The sequence below is a fragment of the Ceratotherium simum genome, chromosome 6 (genome assembly GCF_057802395.1).
Source record: "Ceratotherium simum simum isolate JZ-2026a chromosome 6, ASM5780239v1, whole genome shotgun sequence".
Classification (NCBI taxonomy): Eukaryota; Metazoa; Chordata; class Mammalia; order Perissodactyla; family Rhinocerotidae; genus Ceratotherium; species Ceratotherium simum.
This window is the reverse complement of record NC_141905.1, coordinates 51,398,938-51,420,884: the sequence shown is the minus strand read 5'-3', so window position 1 is coordinate 51,420,884 and position 21,947 is coordinate 51,398,938. Positions and strand designations below refer to the sequence as shown.

The window sequence follows — 21,947 nt, the reverse complement described above, 5'->3', positions numbered from 1 at the left end:
AGAACCCCCTAGGGGGACCTGCATCTGTCCCTCACTGCACCCAACCACTAGCTACAGGGAATAATGGCTGCTGCTTCACTCCCACCTTCCAGAGCTTGCACAGGTATCTCTTTTGGCCAACTGTTAACATGGAACCATAAAGGAAATGTGGTTCCAGCTTAGGCCAGCTGACACCATACAACACCAGCACTTTTCCACCCTTTGTCAAATTGGCATCCTATTCACTTCTTTTAACCACATTTAACTTCCAATAGCAAAATCTTGCATCCACCTAACATGATGCAGCTATTCCTGGTACAATGAAAAATACCCAACCTTCTCCCCAGAAGAGGATATGAGGTCCCATATGTCACTCTATCTTTGGGGAATGTCCATTCCTTTTCTTGCTAATTCACACTCCCCTTTTAATAGCCTGAGAGATAGCTGAACTACTGTTAAGACATTTTATGTTCACTAGTAGGAGAATGGGAAGGTGGAAAAAAAGGAAAAGAGTTGGTATTATATAAAATAATTTGTAAGATAGGTACCTAAATTAGATCCAACCCTTCTGCAATATTTGAATGGTTTCTGGTGGAAGTCCAAATCCGGACTGGCTTTCTAGATGGCGGTTTGGTAACTATCAGTGTCCTTAACCGCCGCGATGGGCGCGAGCGGCGGGGCGCCGAGGAGCCGAAAGGCAGCCACCTGCCGGCCTCGCCCCCGATGTCCTCGCGGCCGCGGCTTCGAGCCCCAGCTCCGGGACTGAGGCGGCGGAGACGGGAGGAGCTGCGGGAGGCGTTGAAGCGCCGGGAGATACTTTGACGCGAAGACCTACAAGTCTTCTTTTAAGAACTTTATGCTAATGAAATTACTATGGATGTGTAGTTTATATTGGTTTTTAAAAAATGGAAAAAAACTAAACACCCAATAGTAGGAGGGTTGGTTAAGTAAATTATTGTACCTCCAAATGACAAAATCATAATGCAACCATTAAAAACGATTTTTTAAATATTGAATGACCTAGAAAGATTTCCATTATTAAGTGAGAATAAAAGTAGATTCTTAAATAATATGCAAGCTTTCAGCACATTTTTGTAAAATTATGTATGCAAAGGAAAATAAGGTTGAAGATACCAGCAAGGTATCTATATTGAACCTGCATAATAAGAAGCCATTAATAATAATTGAATAAATTTAATTTACAGGAAAGAATTTGCTGTGAGGAAAAAATAAAAAGAATAAACAAACTGAGGAAAATATTTGCAAAACAAAAGATAATCTCTTTACTGTATCACCAATTTCTTCAAATCAATAAGAAAAAGATTAACAATCCAATAGCAAAATTGAAGACATATTTAGAAAAGAAAAGAAAACTGATTTTTAAACATATGCAGTGTTCGATCTCACTCATAGTGAGAAAAAAGCAAATTGAAACCAAATCCAAGTACCATCTTTTAATCTATAGGCTTGGCAAAGATCAGAAAGTTGAACACATTGAGTTGGCAAGAATATAGGAAAACGGGCACTCCAATATATCGCTGGTGGGAGCAACAATTGCTAAATCCTCCATGAAGGCAAATAGGCAAATCAAAATTTTAAACACATGTGCCTTTGAATCCAACAATTTCACTTAAAGGAATTTATCCCACGGTTATATCCAATCATATGGTAGTGACATATGTGTAAGGAGATGCATTTCCATAATAGGAAAAAACTAGAAACAACTTAGGGACTGGTTAAATTATGGCACAGCTATCCAGTGTAATATTCTGTGATGGTGAAAAATGATAAGGCACCTCTTCATGCACTTATATAGAAACATCTCCAAGATATATTAAGTGAGAAATTCAAGGTGTATAATGGTGTGATTGAACACGACCATTTCGTAAAGATAAAATAAAAGATGTATGTGCATGTTTATGTGTGTGTGAGTGTGCGTACACACAGATCATACACACACTGACACCCACACGCCTGTATGGGCATAGAAGGGTACAACAAAAAAGCATAAATTGCTTCCCTATAATGTTGAAGCCAGGGTAGACAAGCTCCCTCCCAGCAGCTAATTAATTCTTGTTCTTTGCCTTAAACTTGCCCCTCCTTTTATGTGTTCACTTTTCAAGAAGGTACTACCACTTATGCCGTTGATTATGTCAGAAAAATGGAAATCCATTTTCTTCGTTCTTTCCTCACCCACCTACCCCCACTAAATCAATCATCAAATCTTGCTAATTTTACCTTCAAAATATATCTCAGCTTTGTCTACCTCTGTGGCAGAAGATGCTAGCTGTGCCTGAATGTTCATAGTTCCCTTTGCCCTTCGTCATAAAACCCCAAGTTTTCAACTAGACCTGTTGTCCCTAGAATAACCATTTTATTTCCCAACATTCCTTACAACCACATGGGGCCATATGACTAAGTTCTCTCCAATGAGCTGTAAGTGTCACATGTAATTTCTAGATATGCCTTTAAAGGGAGTGGATAAACTCTTTTCCTCCCTTCCTCATTCATGTTGACTGTAATGAAAACAACCTGGCTGGAATTAGAGCAGCCATCTGGGACCAGGAGCTGGAAGTCACATGTTGAAAAACAAGATGGAAGGATCTGGTCTCTGGTATTGTGAAACCACCAGTCTAATTCTAGGCTAACTATGTGCAGACTTCAACTATGTCAGAGAGAAATAAACATCTATCTGTCCAAGCTACTGTAATATGGGGTTTTCAGTCACAGCTACTCCTAATCCCAAGTGATAAAATGTCTCTCCATTTCCACCATCAACCACTTGATCCAAGCCCAACCCATCTCAACTGGACTACTGCAACAGCATCCTAACTCTTCCCCTACCATCCAATCTTAACCTCTCTCCATTTAATTCTACACGCTCCAACCAGAGTACTCCTATAAAAATATACACGTGGTTAAATCACTCCTCTGTTTATAATCTTTTAATGAATTCCCATTAGTTTTAGGACAAGTTTTAAAGTCTCAAGGCAGCCTATTCAATCTTATATTGTCTGGCTCCTAAAACTTCAGCACACCCCTTGCTACTTTCCCATCTCACTCTCACATTGAAGCTTCAAATATCCTGTTCGGTCTACTGTTTCATTCAGCTTAAATCTCTCCCCAACCCCCACTACCTAACTAACGGCTACTAATCTTCCAGGTCACTGATAAATTGTAACTTCCTCAAGAATTACAGTGAGGAGCCACTTCCTCATGACATCCTTCACTATTCTTTATAGTTCTTACCTCGTTTCCACCTACGTAATTATTTGTGTAACTATTCCTTTAATGTAAAGCTTTCAAATGGCGTATAGGTCTAAAGTGCCTACAGACACATTCCATGGCCCACACAGTATTTTTTTTTTCCTTAAACTTGAAGAACTTTAGTCAGTACGTCCTCTTTTTTGGTTTGTCACAGTTTCCACCAATTCATGTCATTTCACCTACTTAGGTCCCTTTTCTGTGTCCTCTAGGCCTTTGTATCTTCGGCCTGTTTCTCCTACTAAACTAGAAGCTCCATTACCGTAAGGCTGTGCCTCTCTTCCACGTCATTATACGCCTCTATCTTAATATGCTTGGGATGTGTTAAGGTGCTGGAGAAATCCTTGTTCAATGATTGAAGGCAATGAATGAACTGCTCTTGCCACCGCTATTAGTAGACTTTTCCTTCCTTTGTTTGTTTGTTTTTTTTTTTTAATATATATAAGATACTATAGGAAGATACGTGTGGGAAAGTATCCATTTGGTAATTACCGTACACCAAATTTTGAACAAATTTAGCACGAAATTCTAAACTTTAAGCAAACTTTCAACTTCTTTTCTCCTAATGGACCAAATAGAAAGTAAAATCATGTATTTATACTTTTGAAAGTTTTGATAAGGGTACAAAAACATTTCATCTAGGCCATTCTACTTCTGCTCTCAAGGAGTTAGGCATCTCGATGTCAGTGACCCCAATTCCCAATTGGCTTTTTAAACTCCAGATGCTCCAAACTGTATGTTTCTATAAAGAGTCTGTCCTTAATGATGGCAACACCAAAAATAAATCCAGATCACATCGCTGAAAATTCTTATCACATCAAACATGGTGCTTAGTACAAAACAGGAATTTTTACTTTATATTAATCATTAAAAAATGAAGATACAGAATAACAGTCCTGCACTGTTTGGATATTTTATTGTTATGTTTTATATTTCCTCATCTCTCGAAATGGCAGGAGTTTGAGGATTTGTATTAATTTTCTTATTTTTGAGGTTATGAAAACCAGAGACTCTTCTAAAGTCCTCCTACATTTTGACAGAGAGCATTGGGGCTCGCTGAGTCACTTCTAAAAATTAAATTCCAGGTTCTCCACCCCTACACACCATTATCATTTTCACTGCTTTGAAAATTTCTTATTCCACCTTAAACACACACACATTTTGTTAGGTTTTCCTCTCTCGGTGAAGACTGCAACCTTCTTACTATCTCTAAGTATTTCAGAGTTATCTAAACTCTAGAAGAAAATGCTAGAATCCTTTTAAAAATTTTCCCCTACACCGAGAGAGAAAAAGAGAGTGAGAGAGACAGGGAGAGAGAAAAATTGTTTTAAACTTAAAATATAATGTTCCAAAATCAAAATTTTAGGGCTGGCCCTGTGGCGTGGTGGTTGGGTCCGCGCGCTCCGCTGCTGGCGGCCCGGGTTCTGATCCCAGGCACCCACCGAGGCACCACTTGTCGGGCCATGCTGTGGCGGCGTCCCATATAAAGTGGAGGAAGATGGGCATGGATGTTAGCTCAGGGCCAGTCTTCCTTGGCAAAAAGAGGAGGATTGACCTAAGAAAAAAGAACAAAGCAGGAGGCATCACAATCCCTGACTTCAAAACATACTACAAAGCAATAGTAATCAAAACAGCATGGTACTGGTACAAAAACAGACACACAGATCAATGGAACAGAATTGAAATCCCAGAAATAAAACCAAAAATATACAGACAGCTAATTTTTGACAAAGGAGCTAAGAACATACAATGGAGAAAGGAAAGTCTCTTCAATAAATGGTGCTGGGAAAACTGGACAGCCACATGCAAAACCATGAAAGCGGACCATCTGCTATCGCCATTCACAAAAATTAACTCAAAATGGATCAAAGACCTGAAGTTGAGACCTGAAACTATAAAACTCATAGAAGAAAATATAGGCAACACACTATTTGACTTTGGTCATAAAGGAATCTTTTTGGATGACATGCCTACTCAGACTAGGGAAACTAAAGAAAAAATAAGCAAATGGGACTTTATCAGATTAAAGAGCTTCTACAAGACAAATGAAACCAGAATCAAGATAAACAGACAACCCACCAGCTGGGAGAGAATATTTGCAAAACATACATCTGACAAGAGGTTGATTTCCATAATATATAAGGAACTCACACAACTGAACAGCAAAAAAAACAAACAACCCGATCAAAAAATGGGCAGAGGAAATGAACAGACACTTCTCCAAAGAAGATATACAGATGGCCAATAGGCACACGAAAAGATGTTCAACATCATTAATCATCAGGGAAATGCAAATCAAAACAACACTAAGATATCGCCTCACGCCCATTAGAATGGCTATAATCACCAAGACAAAAAACAACAAATGTTGGAGAGGATGTGGAGAAACAGGAACCCTCATACACAGCTGGTGGGAATGCAAACTGGTGCAGCCTCTATGGAAAACGGTGTGGAGATTCCTCAAAGAATTAAAAATAGAGATGCCCTATGATCCAGCCATCCCACTACTGGGAATCTATCCAACGAACCAGAAATCAACAATCCAAAGAGGCTTATGCACCCCTATGTTCATTGCAGCATTATTCACTATAGCCAAGAAGTGGAAGCAACCTAAATGTCCCTCGACTGACGATTGGATCAAGAAAATGTGGTATAAATGTACAATGGAATACTACTCAGCCATAAAAAAGACAAAATCGTCCCATATGAAACAACATGGATGGGCCTGGAGGGTATTATGTTAAGTGAAGTAAGCCAGAAAGAGAAAGACAAACACTGTATGATCTCACTCATATGTGGAATATAAACCAAAACACAGACAGAGAAAACTGTATTGTGGTTACCAGGGGCAATGGGGGTGGGCACAAGGGGTGAAGGGAGACATATATATGATGATGGACAAACAAAAATGTACAAACCAAAATTTCACAATGTTAAAAACTATTAAAACATCAATTAAAAAAAAAGAGGAGGATTGACATGGATATTAGCTCAGGGCTGATCTTCCTCACAAAAAAAAAAATCAAAATTTTAAATGGAATATAGTTTCTTTAAAAAAATCTGGATGGAAAATATTTCCATAAGCAAAACAGTAAGAATATTTATTTTTTGCCACTAAAACAAAGCAAATTCGCTGATGTTAATAAAAATCAATCATAAATTTCACAAAACTGATGTCAAGTGTTTTTTTTTTTATCAGTATAATATCTCACGAAGTATGAAAACCAAAACATCAGACTCCTAGGTTTGTTCTGTTTGTTCAAATAGCTAAATGGTTTGGTGCAACATTATATATTTTCCTATTTTTCTTCCTCTCCCTTCTACTCATCATACTTTGTTGAATTGATTTGGAGACCAAAAGCAATTACTTTCTGTAACTTCAGCTCTCTATTTTAAGATATCTCCACTGGCCTTTCCTTCAACTCATTGGAAAGACAAATCATGTTGTCTAAAAGTTATGAATTGTGTGCTGCTATAGCTGTCTCTATTTTGCTGAAAGTAATCTGTCCAAAAGCCCTGTGCCCTTCAAAAATGAGTTTCTACAAAACTCAAAGTTTTTAAATTACCCTCACAGTGGTTTTCGGATGATAAGTTGTTCCATGTTTCCATTAGATGTCTCAGAAAATTCAAAACCATTTGACTCTGTCATTGATGCAATTGCGGATAATAATAATAACAGCTGGTATTTATTGAACACTTACTCTCCTCCAGGTACTGTGTTAAGCATTTTATACATGTAATCTCATTTTATCTGCCCAATAACCCACTATTAGTCAAGAATTTTTTGGTTGCAAGTGGCAAAAATCCAGCTCAAAAATTTTTGGGTGAAAGAAAAAGAATAGGCTCACGTACTTGGAAGTCCTGGAGTAGTTGGCTAAAGTCGTGGCTGGATCCACAGCCTCGATGATGTCATCAGGACACTGTTTTTCATGCAGCTCTACTTTCCTCTACATTGCTTTATTCTCAGGCTATTCCTATGTCATTAGAAGATGAAGGTCATTAGCTCCATTCTTACATCCTATCAACATAACAACCTGCTATGGACTGAATTGTGTCCCCTCCGCAAATTTCTACATTGAGGTCTTAACCCCCAATGTGACTTTATTTGGAGATAGGGCCTTTAGGAGGTAATTTAGATTAAATGAGATCATAAGGGCGAGGCCCTAATCTGATGGGATTAGTGTCCTTATAAGAGGAGAAGGAGACACCAGAAAACTCTCTCTTTCCACCATATCAGGACACAGTGAGAAGGCAGCCACCTATGAGCCAAGAAGAGAGCCCTCATCAGAAACCAACTGTACTGGCACCTTAATCTTGGACTTACAGCCTCCAGAACTGTGAGAAATAAATTCCTGTGGTTTAATCCACCCATTCTATGGTATTTTGTCATAGCAGCCCAGCTGACTAATATACAACCATAAAGGGGCTTCTCCAACAACCTCAGCAAAAGTCCCAGAATTGATTCTGGTTGGCCTTGTTCGGGTCACATGCCCACCACTGAACGAATCACTGTATAGGGGGTTTTCAGTACTGGGCCTGGGTCACCTGCAGACCCTTGGAGCTGAAATGTGAGATCAGTCTTATGTGAACTATTTGGACCAAAGTTAAGGAGAGTTTATTCCTAAAGGAAAATTATTACCAAAAGAAGGAGAAAGTGATACAAAGAAAAACAAAAACAAAACAGGGGCAGGTAACTTCAGAAACGCTATGGAGAAGGTATTGTTATATCTCTCACTTTCTGCAAGAGGAAACAGGCTGAGTAGGTTAAATGACTTGCTGGAAAGCTCATGTCTGGTACATAGGTGGGATAGACTTTCAAGTCTGAACTCTGAGCCACTGCACTATTCAACCTTCTTGATGATGAAGACCTCAGGGAATGATGTACAACGCTATTTGGCCTTCTCACGGCCAACCTGCCCCACTTCCCTTTATCATAGGGAAATTTAGCAGAATGCTAAATAAGTAATATGCCTCTTTCTCTGTAATTTTTATCAAAATGATAAACGACAAAACCCTCCAGCCAAAACAAAGACAAGAAATAATAACTTTTCTGGATTGGATCAATTGGATCAATCAATTCAGCCCAACAGCATCTTCAACAACACATTTAGGATGTAATTTGCCCCTAATTACAATCTTAACAGGAACAACATTTCCCAAGCATTTCAGGGTCCTTTAATCATAGCTCTTTTATCCATGAATATATCAAAACATTTATAATCTCATTTCTCTTGGCTTATATCCACCACAGGAAGTAGTATTTCCTTTTATGTATCCTAATCATGCCTTAATTAAGCTGCAAAGGAAACTGCTCTCTCTTGTATTCAGAATTTGGTGAAACAGTCTCTATTCATACCCAAATCAGCCAGTTAATGATCTTATAAATTAGCTGGGAGTTTGTCTGCCGGTGCACCTCTCCTCCTTCCAGGCTACATCTTAGGCAGTTAAGCTTATCCTCATGAGACATCCCTCCCACGACATCTTTCCTGAAAAACTCCACTTGGCATTTGAGATGGGGCTCACAATCATTGAAGGGAAAAGATGCTTCAAGACAAGGGCTTCAACAGATGCAGGGACTAAGCCATCTCGGTGTCTCCAGTGGAGACTGATTAGGAACAGACATCACGAGGGATGGAGGAGACGATGGAGAAGGAGTGAGAGGGTTGGTAAGCACTATGCAGCTGAAGGGATCCTCATCCATTGGATTTAGAATAAAGCTAGATTCCACAGCGGAGATGCGAGTCTAGAGTGTTCATGAAAACCCTTCAAACTATTTAGTTATGAGCATTGTCAAGGTTTATTACAATCTTGCTGCAAGGGCAAAAGCCTCTAGCAAGGCCATCAAAAATACATTCTTTATAGGAAAATAAAAAATAGAAAAGAACACTCGTTTAAAGTCACTAGATTGTTGAGTATCAGTCAGCAGGGTGGATAGGTGACTGGTTCCCAGAACAAGACTTTGTTCTACTAATGTTTACCAGAAAATTACGCCTTTTATCGGGAATGTTAATTTCTTCCCAGAAAGGAGGTTGCAAATTACATCATGTAAAAAGATTCCTTCCCACACTAGGCTTGGGTCAACTTCTCTTTCACAGTAGTGTGTTTTAAGGTAACGGCCATGGCATTCATGTGACAAAGTTAAAATCGGAAACAGTATAGCAGAATGGTTCCAAGTGTGGGTTTTGCAGCCAGACAGACCCACGTATTCACTTTTAAGCCTTAGTGTATTCATTTGTAAAATAAGGGTAATAATAACTACCTTGTTGGGGAGAGAAGATGAATAAATACTATTTCATTCTCATTATTTTCCTGAATTTTTACAATTGATCACTTTTATATTGATCAGTTTCATAGTCATAATAATAATAAACAATAGTACTTATTATTATAAAATTATCATAGCAACCAGGACCTACGTTTTCACCGACCATGGCCCCTTTCAAGGTCCTGAGGTAACTTTTAAAAATTTAGAAAATATTTGGGCACCAGAATTTTAGGAAATACTGAACCCTGAGGTCCTCACACTACAGGAGTCAGGCAAAGTCCTAGACTAAATCCTATTCTGAGTGAAGTTTTCACATTCAAAAAAATTTGTAAGTAGAACTGACTGTTTCCTCTCATTAATTAGCCCATTGCCATGGTAATCCACTAAATAAAATAGGATCAAAAGAAATATTTCCAATGCTTTCTTGTTCAGAGGTCTTTTTGTCTCCTGAATGGACCATTAGCAAGTTTCCTGGTGCCCTCTGCCAGACATCAAAAATCCAGATCAACTCAGGTTTATACATCACATAAGGAGACATACTATTTTCCCCTTCTCCATCTTCAAACTTGTCTCAGGGGACCGCAACAGACCTGAGGTTTGGTGGCCTGCTTGTTTAACTGTGCATGTCCTCCCCAGCATGAGGGAACAAAGGGAATCCATCTGGCCATTGTCCATCCATTCTGGGAGCCCCCTGAGCAGCCAGGACAGAGGTGTGACCAGCCGATGTATGATTGGTCATATTGCTCCTCGGCAAAAGCAATGTCCATATATTAAGATGGACATTGCATTTAATGGGAATGAAATAATTGCATTTTTCAATGCTGATTAAATCCTTTTCTGTTTTACGATCAGTAATTCACTTACTTCACCTATCTCAACACTCATCACACTTTATTGTAGCTCCTTGTTTAATCATCTGATGCTCCTAGTACACTGCAAGCTGAAGATTCAGGAGGAAACAATGTCAGCCTTGCTTAGTGCTATACATCTGGAACCTAGCCAGCGGCTGAGGAACAAACATACAGAGCATAGGTGGTCAAAGAAATATTTGATTGTAATTGATTACTTGAAATTGTGAAAGACAAAATGCACCAGACAATTAAGGAGATGATTTTATTTAGGTTATTGCAATAGAGAGAATGTTCATTTTTGTCAAAGAAAGTGAAGGGCTCTGGGCTTTTATACAGTTAGTAAACAAGGCAGTTGTCCTGAGTCTTATGGGAGTCACAAGGAAGGATGCTGATCGGTCCAACTTTGGCATACGCAAAGGCAGTGTGGTCCATTGCAGTTAGCCATTTCCCAGAACACAAAAGACTGGGGGTATTTCTCAACTGGTGCCGCTTTCTGGGAACATGGAGCTCAGATACAATTCAACATTGTCAAAAAAAAGTATGTAAGGCATTTAGCACAGAGACTAAAAACACACAGTAGGCACTTCTAAGTGGCAACAATTATTGTTTCGAATAAACAGAAGAGTAAAGGCTACCCTGCCTAGGACACCATCACTAGGAGTTTCCTCACTGGCAGCTGCTCCCATCAATGCCTGAGGTCCTTGGTTGCTTCTCGCTCTAGGCTGCCCACCAGGCTCCTGGTAACTTAAAGGGCCCTCACCGGTCACCTCCCATCACTGTCTGCCTACTTATCAACCATCTCCCTCAGAGGCCTGTCCCTATCCAGCACAGTGCTTAACACAACTCCTATAGTAGGCGCTCCATACACACATACTTTAAATGAATGCATGGCCAAGAGCCTGAGCTTTAGAAAATCCAGTGTCATACTTATAATAATAATTGTCCTTGTTTTCCGTCTTGATAAGGCACATACTTGGCTGCAGAAGCATTTGGGCTTATGTCATTTGGCAAGAATTTACTGTGAATCCAGAGTCTTTTTCCTGTGTCATTTTAGAATCATCCTTTTATAATATTTTGAATGTTTCTGTTCTAAATGTGTTACGTTGCATATGTCCACACTTTACCTCATCTACCACTTTCCTACCCATTAGCACAGCCTCCTAAGTTTTCCCTCCAGTTGATACTCATCAACTTGGCTTTTCTCTACTCAGAATAGTTCAGCATTAGCTGAAGATTTGCAGATTTCGCTGTGCAAGCCCTTCTGAGGATCATTTCTAAAGGTATTGAATAAGACTAACCCAGACCAATCTCTGAGGAACCCCACTGTGTTTACCCTTTTCCTTCCAAATAAACGTGCATTTCTACCTACTCATTTTGTTTCAAGTCTCTAAGCCAGAACTGAATCTGGGACAAAATACCGTTACCCAACCTATGGTGACAAAAATTCCCATTAAACTGTACATTGGGGTTTCACAAGGTACAAAATGCCACTGGAGGGACAGAGACAATTTTTAGTGTGCTGATATGACATTATCCTCCTTACTCTGCCATTTAAGAACCATTTAACCCAAAGATTAAATGCCGTCCCCATAGAAATTCAGACACAACAGATGGTCAGCAGATCTGAGATGCGATGGAATATTTGAAACCCAAATTTCATCAAGAGTGTTTATTTAGTAGGTGAGGTTTCAAAATTCTGAAGACTTCAGCGTGAAGGTGTGCCCATTTAGGAATGTTGCTTCCTTTGGAGTGCGGCTTTATGCATTGTTTTTTAGAAACTTTGAGGGTTCTATGTGAACTTACACTCTTATTATACATGAACCAAAATTACGCTCTTTGGCCCAGTTTGCACCTGTGATAAATTGGGCATTTGTTAACTCTTCAGGATTCACTGAGTACTCAAGACCTAATCCTGTTCAGAGACTTCTCTGCTATCTCCACTGCAACTAGAATGCCTTTCTATCATTAAACTGCTCACACTGTAATGCAATGATCTGTTTACGTATTTCTCCCCTACCAGAACATGAGCTTATTTATGGCAGGGATCACATTGATTCATCTCTATATCACAGGAGGCTGGCACATCGTTGGTACCTACCACATATTTGATGAATGAATGAATGAACAAATGAATGGCCAAACAAACCACACATCACTCTTCCCCACCCCCAGTGTAACCACCCCGCATCAAACGGGAGCCATGAAATGGAAGCAAGACTTGTTAAGGAGACCTGACAAGTGTCCAGTGTATTTCACCCCTGAGGAGTGGAAAGAGCACAGACTAGGCAAAAATCTAAATTAGCACATGACTAAGTTTCCAACCCTACTTTTCTGCCCGTATCACTTCCCTTTTCCCCTGACGGTGCTACCCAAGATAGGAGCAAGGGCTCTCATGCCAAATACCACCGGTCTGCTAGGGCTGCCATAACAAAATACCACAGACTGGGTGGCTTAAACAACGGAAATTTATTTCTCACGGTTTTGGAGGCTTTAAGTCCAAGATCAAGGCATTGGCAGATTTGGTTTCTCCTGAGGCCTCTCTTCTTAGCTTGCAGATGGCCACCTTCTCTCTGTGTCCTCACGTGGTCTTTTCTCTGTGCACACATCCCTGGTGTCTCTTCTTCTGCTAAGGACGCCAGTCCTATTGGATTAGAGTCCCACTCCTATGACCTCATTTAATCTTAATTACCTCCTTAAAGTCTCTCTCTCCAAAAACAGTAACATTTGAGTTAAGGCTTCAACATATGAATTTGGGAGTACAAATTTAGTCCATAATACTACTCTATGCCCTCACTATAGCCCCAAAATGGCATAGGCTCCAGATGGCTTCTTACCCTTGTCGCTCCTAGCCCCTACCCACCTCAAATCAAAACCACCACTTTGAGGGTATTTTTAGTCTATTCGCATCCATTCATTTAACAAATATTTATTGAGTACCTACTGCATGCCAGGCGCTTGAGATATATCAGTAAATTAAACAGATAAAGATACTTGAGGGGCCGGCCCAGTGGCGCAGCGGTTAAGTGCGTGTGCTCCGCTTCGGCGCCTGAGGGTTCGCTGGTTCAGATCCCCGGTGGGCACCGAGGCACTGCTCATCAAGCCATGCTGTGGCAGTGTCTCATATAAAGTAGAGGAAGATGGGCACCGATGTTAGCCCAGGGCCCATCTTCCTCGGCAAAAGAGGAGAATTGGCATGGGATGTTAGCTCAGGGCTGGTCTTCCTCATCAAAAAAAAAAATTAAAAATTAAAAAAAAAAAAAAAGATACTTGATCTCAGGGAAATGCCATAGTGGATGGTGGTAACATACAATAAATAATAAACATAGTAAATTGTACAATATGTTAAAAATCTATAAGTGCTCTGCAAAAAGAGGAAAAAAAAAAAAAAGTAAAGGAGATTCAGGGTGAGATAAGGAGGTTTTTTTGCAGTATTAAATAGGGTGGTCCAGGGGCCAGCCCGGTGGCGCAAGTGGTTAGGTGTGCCTGCTCTGCTGCAGCGGCCCGGGGTTCGCTGGTTTGGATCCCGGGTGCGCACCGACCCACCGCTTGTCAGGTCATGCTGTGACGGCGTCCTATATAAAGTAGAGGAGGATGGACAAGGATGTTAGCCCAGGGCCAGTCTTTCTCAGCAAGAAAAAAAAGAGGAGGATTGGCAGATGTTAGCTCAGGGCCAATCTTCCTCACACACAAAAAAAATAGGGTGGTCCAAGTCAGCCTTATTGATAAAGTGATATTCAAGTAAAGCTATAAGGAAGGTGAGGGATTAGGCCAAGCATTCATCTTGGGTGTAAAGAGATGAAGAGAGACAACCAAGCAAAAAGCCACAGCCAGCTCGTTCCTGGCCTGGAGAAATAGCAAGACGCCAGTGTGGTTAGGGAGAGAAATGGGAAGAATAGTAGGAGATGAGGTCAGGGAGGTAAGGAGTGGGGGTGGGGAGTACCAGTGGGCCATTATAAGCCTTTTGACTTTTACTTTTAGCATAATGGATTTTGAGTAGAGAAATGACTTGATCTAACTTATGTTTAAAAAGATCACTCTTGACATCAAAACACAAAATGGAGTGGGAGGGGATAAAAGAGTTGAGTTGTTGAATGTGATCAAAATTAAGTTATTATCAGCATAAAATGGACTGTTATATATATAAATATTCCATCAACCAAGAATGTTCTATCCAGCAAAGGTGTCCTTCAGAAATTAAGAAGAGATAAAGACTTCCAGACAAATAAAAGCTGAGAGAGTTCATCACCACTAGACCTGTCTTACAAGAAATGCTGAAAGAAGTTCTTCAAACTGAAATGAAAGGACAACAACTAGTAACATGAAAATATACAACACACTGGTAAAGGTAAGTATATAGTCAAATTCGGAATATTCTAATACTGTAATGTGGTGGAGTGTTAACCACTTAATTTTAGTACAAAGGTTAAAGGATAAAAGTATTAAAAATGACTATAGCTACAATAATTTGTTAATGAATACACAATATAAAAAGAGGTAAATTGTGACGTCAAAAACATAAAAGAGGAAAGGAGTAAAAAGGCAGAATTTTTGTATGTGATCAAAGTTAAGCTATTATCAACATATAATAGACTGTTATACGTATAATATGTTTTATGTAAGCCTCATGGTAACCACAAAGCAAAAATCTATAGTACATAAACAAAAGATAAATAGTAGGGAATCATGGCACACTACTACAGAAAATCATCAATTCACAAAGAAAGGCAGCAAGAGAGGAAAAAAAGAAAGAAACTACAAAACAGCCAGAAAACAATAAGATGGCATTAGTAAGTCCTTACCTATCAATAATACTTTAAATGTAAATGGATTAAATTCTCCAATCAAAATGCATAGACAGAGTGGCTGGATGAATAAAAGACCAAGACCCAACGATACACTGCGTATAAGAGACTCACTTCAGCTTTAAGGACACACATAGGCTGAAGAGTTGGAAAAACATATTCCGTGCAAATGGAAAACAAAAGAGGGCAGTGGTTGCTATACTTACAGCAGACAAACTGACTTTAAGTCGAAAAACGTAACAAGAGACAAAGAAGGTCATTATATAATGATAAATGGGTCAATTCATCACGATAATATAACAAATGTAAATATATATGCACCCAACATTGGAGCACCTAAACATATTAAGCAAATACTAACAGATCTGCAGGCAGAAATAGACAACAATACAGTAATAGTAGGTGATTTCAATACCCCACTTTCAACAAAGGATATATCATCCAGACAGAAACACAATAAGGAAACATTGGACTTGAACTATACTTTAGACCAAATGGACTTAACAAGACATGTACAGAACATTCTATCCTACAGCAGCAGAATACACATTCGTCTCAAGTGCACATGGAACATTCTCCAGGATAGACCATATGTCAGATCACAAAACAAGTAAGTCTTAGCAAATTTAAGAAGATTGAAATCATACTAAGTATCTTTTCTGAACACAATAGTATGAAACTAGAAATCAATAACAGGAGGAAAATTAGAAATGCACAAATATGTGGAAATTAAACAACACACTCCTGAACAACCAGTGGATCAAAGAAGAAATCAAAAGAGAAGAAAAATATCTTGAAACTAATGAAAATGAAAACAAAACACACCAAAACTTGTGTTTTGCAGCAGAAGCAGTTTTAAGAGAGAAGTTCATAACTATAAACATCTACATTACTAAAAAAAGAAATATCTCAAATAAACAAGCTAATGTTACACCTCAAGGAAAAGAACAAACTAGGAAAAGAACAAACTAGAATAAGAACAAACTAAGCCCAATGTTAGCAGAAGTAAGGAAAAAACAAAGAATAGAGTAGAAATAAATAAAATAGAGACCAGGAAAAAAGTAGAAAAGATCAACAAAACTAAGAGCTGGTTTTTCAACAAACTTGGCAAATCTTTAGCTAGGTTAAATAAGAAAAAAGGGAAGACTCATATAAAAAAAAATCAGAAATGAAAGAGGAGATATTACAACTGATACCACAGAAATACAAAAGATCATAAGAGACTACTAAGAACAATTATATGCCAACAAATGGGATAACCTAAAAGAAATAGATAAATTCCTAGAAACATACAACCATACAACCTAGAAACATACAAGACTGAATCATGAAGAAGCAGAAAATCTAGACAGATCAATAAAGAGTAAGGAGATTGAATTAGTAATCAAAAACATCCCAAAAATAAAAACCCAGGACCAGATAGTTTTCTTGGTGAATTCTACCAAACATTTAAAGAAGAATTGACACCAATCCTTTCCAAACTCTTCCAAAAAATTGAAGAGGAAGGAACACTCTCAAAATCATTTTATGAAGCCAGCGTTACACTGATACCAAAGCCAGATAAGGACACTATAGGAAAAGAAAACTACAGGTCAATATCCCTGATGAATATAGATGCAATGGTTGTCAACAAAATACTAGCAAACCAAATTTAACAGCATCTTAAAAGGATCATACACCATAGTCAAGTGGGATTTATCCCTGAGATGCAAAGGTGGTTCAACATACACAAATCAATAAACATGATACACCACATTAACAGAATGAAAGATAAAAAATCATATGATCATCTAAATACATGCAGAAACAGTATTTGACCTAATTCAACATCTTTTCAGGATAAAGAAAACTCTGAACAAATTTGGTATAAAAGGAATGTACTTCAATATAACATACACTATATATGACAAGCCCATAGCTAACATCATACTCAATGGTGCCAGATTGAAAGATTTTCCTCTAAGATCAGGAACAAGATAAGGATGTCCTCTCTCACCACTTCTATTCAACATAGTACTGAAAGTCCTAGCCAGAGCAATTAGGCAAGAAAAAAAAAATAAAAGGCATCCAATCAAAAAGGAAGAAGTAAAATTGTCTCTGTTTGCAGATGATATGATCTTACAAAGAGAAATTCCTATAGACTCCACTGAGAAAACTGTTAGAACTGATAAATCAGTTCAGGAAAGTTGCAGGATACAAAATCAACATATAAAAATCAGTTGCATTTCTATACACAACAATGAACTCTTGAGAAAGAAAATAAAGAAAACAATCCCTTTTAAAATAGCATCAAAAACAATAAAATGCTTAGGAATACATTTAACCAAGGAGGCGAAAGATCTGTACACTGAAAACTATAAGACATTGAAGAAGACACAAATAAATGGAAAGATATCCCAGGTTCACAGATCAGAAGAATTAATATTGTTATTATTGTCTACTACTTAATGAAGGAAATCATACGGTATTTGACCTTCTCCCTCTGACTTATTTCACTTTGCATAATGCCCTCAATGTCCATCCATGTTGTCACAAATGGCTGGATTTCATTGTTTCTTATGGCTGAGTAGTATTCCATTGTGTATATATACCACAGCTTCTTTATCCATTCGTCCCTTGATGGGCACTTAGGTTGCTCCCAAGTCTTGGCGATTGTGAATAACGCTGCAATGAACACAGGGGTGCATGTATCTTTATGCATTGGTGCTTTCAAGTTCTTTGGATAAATACGCAGCAGCGGAATAGCTGGATCATATGGTAGTTCTATCCTTGATTTTTTGAGGAATCTCCATACTGTTTTCCATAGTGGCTGCACCAGTTTGCACTCCCACCAGCAATGATGTAAAAAATAAATAAATAAATAAATAAATAAATAAATAAATAAATAAATCTATGCATGCATGAGGCAAATGTACTAATAAAACAGGAATTTGAAAAAGTAAAAAAAAAAAAAAAAAAAAGAATTAATATTGTTATAATGCCCATATTACCCAAAGCCATCTATAGATTCAATGCAATCCTCATTAAAATTCCAATGGCATGTTACACAGAAATGGAAAAAACAATTCTAAAATTTGTATGAAACTGCAAAAGATCAAGAATAGCCCAAACAATCCTGAAAAGAAAAACAAAGCTGGAGGCATCACCCTTCCTGATTTCAAATTATATTACAAAGCTATAGTAATCAAAACAGTATAGAACTGGCATAAAAACAGACACAGACACCAATAGAACAGAACTGAGAGTACAGAAATAATCCCATGCATATACGGTCAACTAATATTTGACAAGAGAGCTGAGAACTCTCAATGATAAAAGGATAGCCAACAAATGTTGTTGAGAAAACTGGATAACCACATGCAGAAAAAGTAAATTGGATCCCTATCTTACATCAAATTAACTTCAAATGAATTAAAGACTTAAACATAGGACCTAATACCATAAAACTCTTAGAAGAGGCAAAGACCTTCCTGAGGCCAGTCCTCACCTAAAAAATAACATCTCCTCAGCGCATTCTGGAGATGATTAAATGAGATTAAGCATTTAAAACACCCAGGAAGACGCCTGACACAGAGGATGTGTTCAATAAATGTGATCCTTCCTGTTATAGAGGATAAGCAGTGCACAAAGGAGGCCCAGAGGAAGGGGACCAACCCTGCTAACCTCCTAACCCTGCTTGGAGGAGTGGTGAAAATGTCACAGAGGAAGTGACATCTGAGCTGGGTCGTGAAGGATAAGTAAGAGTTGCCAGGTGGAGGAAAACAAGATGCTCCAGAAAGAGATTTCTTGAGCAGAGAGTGTCCTTTTGAAGCCTTCCCAGTCCAGCCTCTGGAACAGCTTTTGACAGTCTGGGATTCAGAAAGACCACTCATCTCAGAAATCGAGAGAGCCAGGACAGCACAGGCCTGCCTTCCACACACTCTTCACTCTGCAGGAAACACACCCACTGGCCAAAGAGGAGGGGGAGGTTGAAGCAGCCTTTGAAAGGGGTAAGAGGAAGGTCTGCAACCTTCACCTGAACAACTCCAGGGGGCACTGTTCACCTTGTATTCTAAGTGCACAGCAACCCCTTGAGCACATTACAAGGAATGGCTCCTGGGGTGAGCAGTACAGCTGCCCTGCAGAGGAGCACACACAGCCACCAAGTCTCAGAAAAGCCAAGCCATGGGCTCCCTAGACCCAACAAGTGGTATGACCCAGACCCCTGAAGCTCCTAAACCATAGAGCCAGGAAACCAAAGTAGCTTTGGAGCAGCCAGTGACTCTGCACTGCCAAGTGCTGAGCATCACACGAGGGCCTGTGGGTACAAAGGTAAATACAAGGGAGTTACATCTAGGAGTGGGAAGAGGTACACTGAATATGCACACAGGTGTGCAAAAATGGAATGTTCTAGATTTCTCTAAGTTGAAGGTAAATTTTCAGTAAGATCATACTTCAAAAATGTTTAAAAGCCATCTTCCCTTACCCCTTCAAACATTTCGCCTTCCAGTTCTCCTGAGGTGGCCACTTTGGTGGGGCTCTCTCTCCACTTTTCCTTACGTCCATTCACTGCTTCATTTTAAGAATGGACTGAACTGGGAGGGTAAAGCTACACCAGAAGAATGAATCACTTTCAGTGGGACTTCAGGTATTGGTGGCTTGCCTGTAGTGGGGAATTTTTGAACAGGGACTCTTCCAAGTATAACCCAACTTATCTCAGTTGACACACGTGCATTTACCTGCTTCTAGGCCTCAAACCCCTGACAAAGAGTGCCTTCACCTGCCCCTTAGCTTGACTAACCTTTAGACCTATTTACTTTCTGACTATAGGCCCCTGACCACCTCCCTTTTCTTAGAGCATTTACCTTAAAAATTTGCAATTGTAAATTCTTTCTCTGTCCCTTTGAGATGTAAATCTTCTCCAGCCTAGGAATCTTTCTCCAGGACCTGGGAGCCAGCCCTTTGAAATTTAATCATCATGGAAGACAGAGCCCCTATCTCCCAGGATCTGTGGGAGGGTAGGAGCCTAACTTCAATAAGCACCAATTAGCAAACACATTTGGCCTAATCCTATGGACCGACCTCCTCCCTAATATCCTCCAGGACTTTTCCACTAGTTCACCTCGGAATTTCAAGTCCTCTGCCTTTGTTTCAGTGGAGTTGCGTTCACTCTCCTCTATTGCATAGTCTGGACCTCTATTGCAATAGTCTTGCATAAAGTCTTCCTTACTTTTTTAACTCCACTCAGTGCAATTTTTCTTTGACAACCCCTTCTCTGTAAAGTAGACCTCCTCTGCTTGAGGCTCTAGGCATCACCCAGCCCTATTTCAGCAGGCCAAGGGAAGTCGCAGTCATAGCAAAGTTGCCCAGGGGCTGCTTTGCGACTTCACTAACAGCAACAGCCTAGACGTGCTTGAGTTCCTTTTGTATGAGTAGCCACACCGGAGAACAGATGGCAAATTGCATTATGCTGCACGAGGATGCACTCTTCCTTTATTTCTTTTCATCCAAAATCTCCCAGTTACCCAAAGCTCAATTCTGCGTATGCATAGAAGTAAGATTCCATTTCTACATTCTTACAACCTAGTCAAAACAAACCATTTTCTGCCAGCCGAAATCTGGCAAAGAGCACGAAAGAGAGATTCTGGTCCTGATTCTGTCACTAACTGGCTGGTTTAATCTTAGCAAAACCTTCAGCCTTCTCTGGACATTGTTTTCTTTATCAGAGTAGTGAAGAAGTACAATGAGACCAAGGATTCTCCATCTTTCATTTCATACGTCCCGCTAATTACCAGGTCAAACAACCTCACTCCCACCTGGAGAGGGACCAAAGCCAACTCTCTCTGAGGAGAATATTTATGTAGTTACAGGACCCCCTGTTGCTCTATTTATCATTTTCTAAGTGTTTAAACATTGCAGTGGTAGAGCTGAGAATTAATTGCTATCGTTTCTAAGCACAAGAAAAATAGTAATTCAATTAGCCGTTGAAGTTTGTAATAATTCCATTGGCATATATGTTATTGCTACAGTAAATATAAAAATATTTTAATTGTAGTAGCATTATGTATATTAATGGGAGAGGAGTGACTAAGAGACATAAGAGATCCAATAATCCATAGCTAGATATATCATACTTGTCCATGAACCTGGGGTTTGAGTAAGTTATATAACAGGGAAAAAAAAGAATAAATATTCGCACTCTCTTCCCCTCCTCCAACAACTCTGACCTGGGCCCTGCATTCCTCCATAACTCCCCACCCACCTCTCACTTCTGTGCTTTATTACGCAGATGGTGAGAAATCAGCAGGAAGGCCTAGATTTCCACAAGAAAGAGAAAAAACAATTATGAGAGAAAAGAATCAGAGGAGAGAGAAAGAGAGAAATGAATCTGGGTTTGGAAGAATATTTAGAGTTGAGAGAAAATGAGAGTTTCTGGAAGCAACTTCTGTTGCTTTTTTAAATTACTCCTTTGTTGTTGACATGGATTTCTTTAAAATCATCCCATAACCTGTGCACTACACAATTAAGAAGCACAATAATACCTTGTTTTGTTTGGGTTATAATTATAGATTTTTTAAAATCCTGAGTACCACTATCCTGCGGGTCTGTAATTTACATTAAATACTTTGGCGTTAACTGCTTGCTGGTTCCAGGCTACACTCCTGGAGTGGTCCATCACTCTAGGGGAACACTACTCCACAGGTGGCAGCTAGTATTTGAAAGACTGTGATGGTACGCCACACTGCAGAGGCACTCCTACAACAGTATCAACTATCTTTATCAGCTCCAGGTAGTGGTAAGGAGCTA

General features: G+C 39.2%; 1 long non-coding RNA gene across 1 annotated transcript; it reads right to left on the bottom strand.

Moving 5' to 3' along the window:
* Positions 1 to 1,157: 1,157 nt before the first annotated feature.
* LOC147916867 (uncharacterized) lies at positions 1,158 to 20,000 on the bottom strand. Its single transcript, XR_015552498.1, has 3 exons — positions 19,627 to 20,000; positions 7,096 to 7,217; positions 1,158 to 4,798 (listed from the first exon to the last, which is right to left on the bottom strand). It is a non-coding gene; the product is annotated as an uncharacterized LOC147916867 (long non-coding RNA).
* Between the last annotated feature and the right edge of the window lie 1,947 nt (positions 20,001 to 21,947).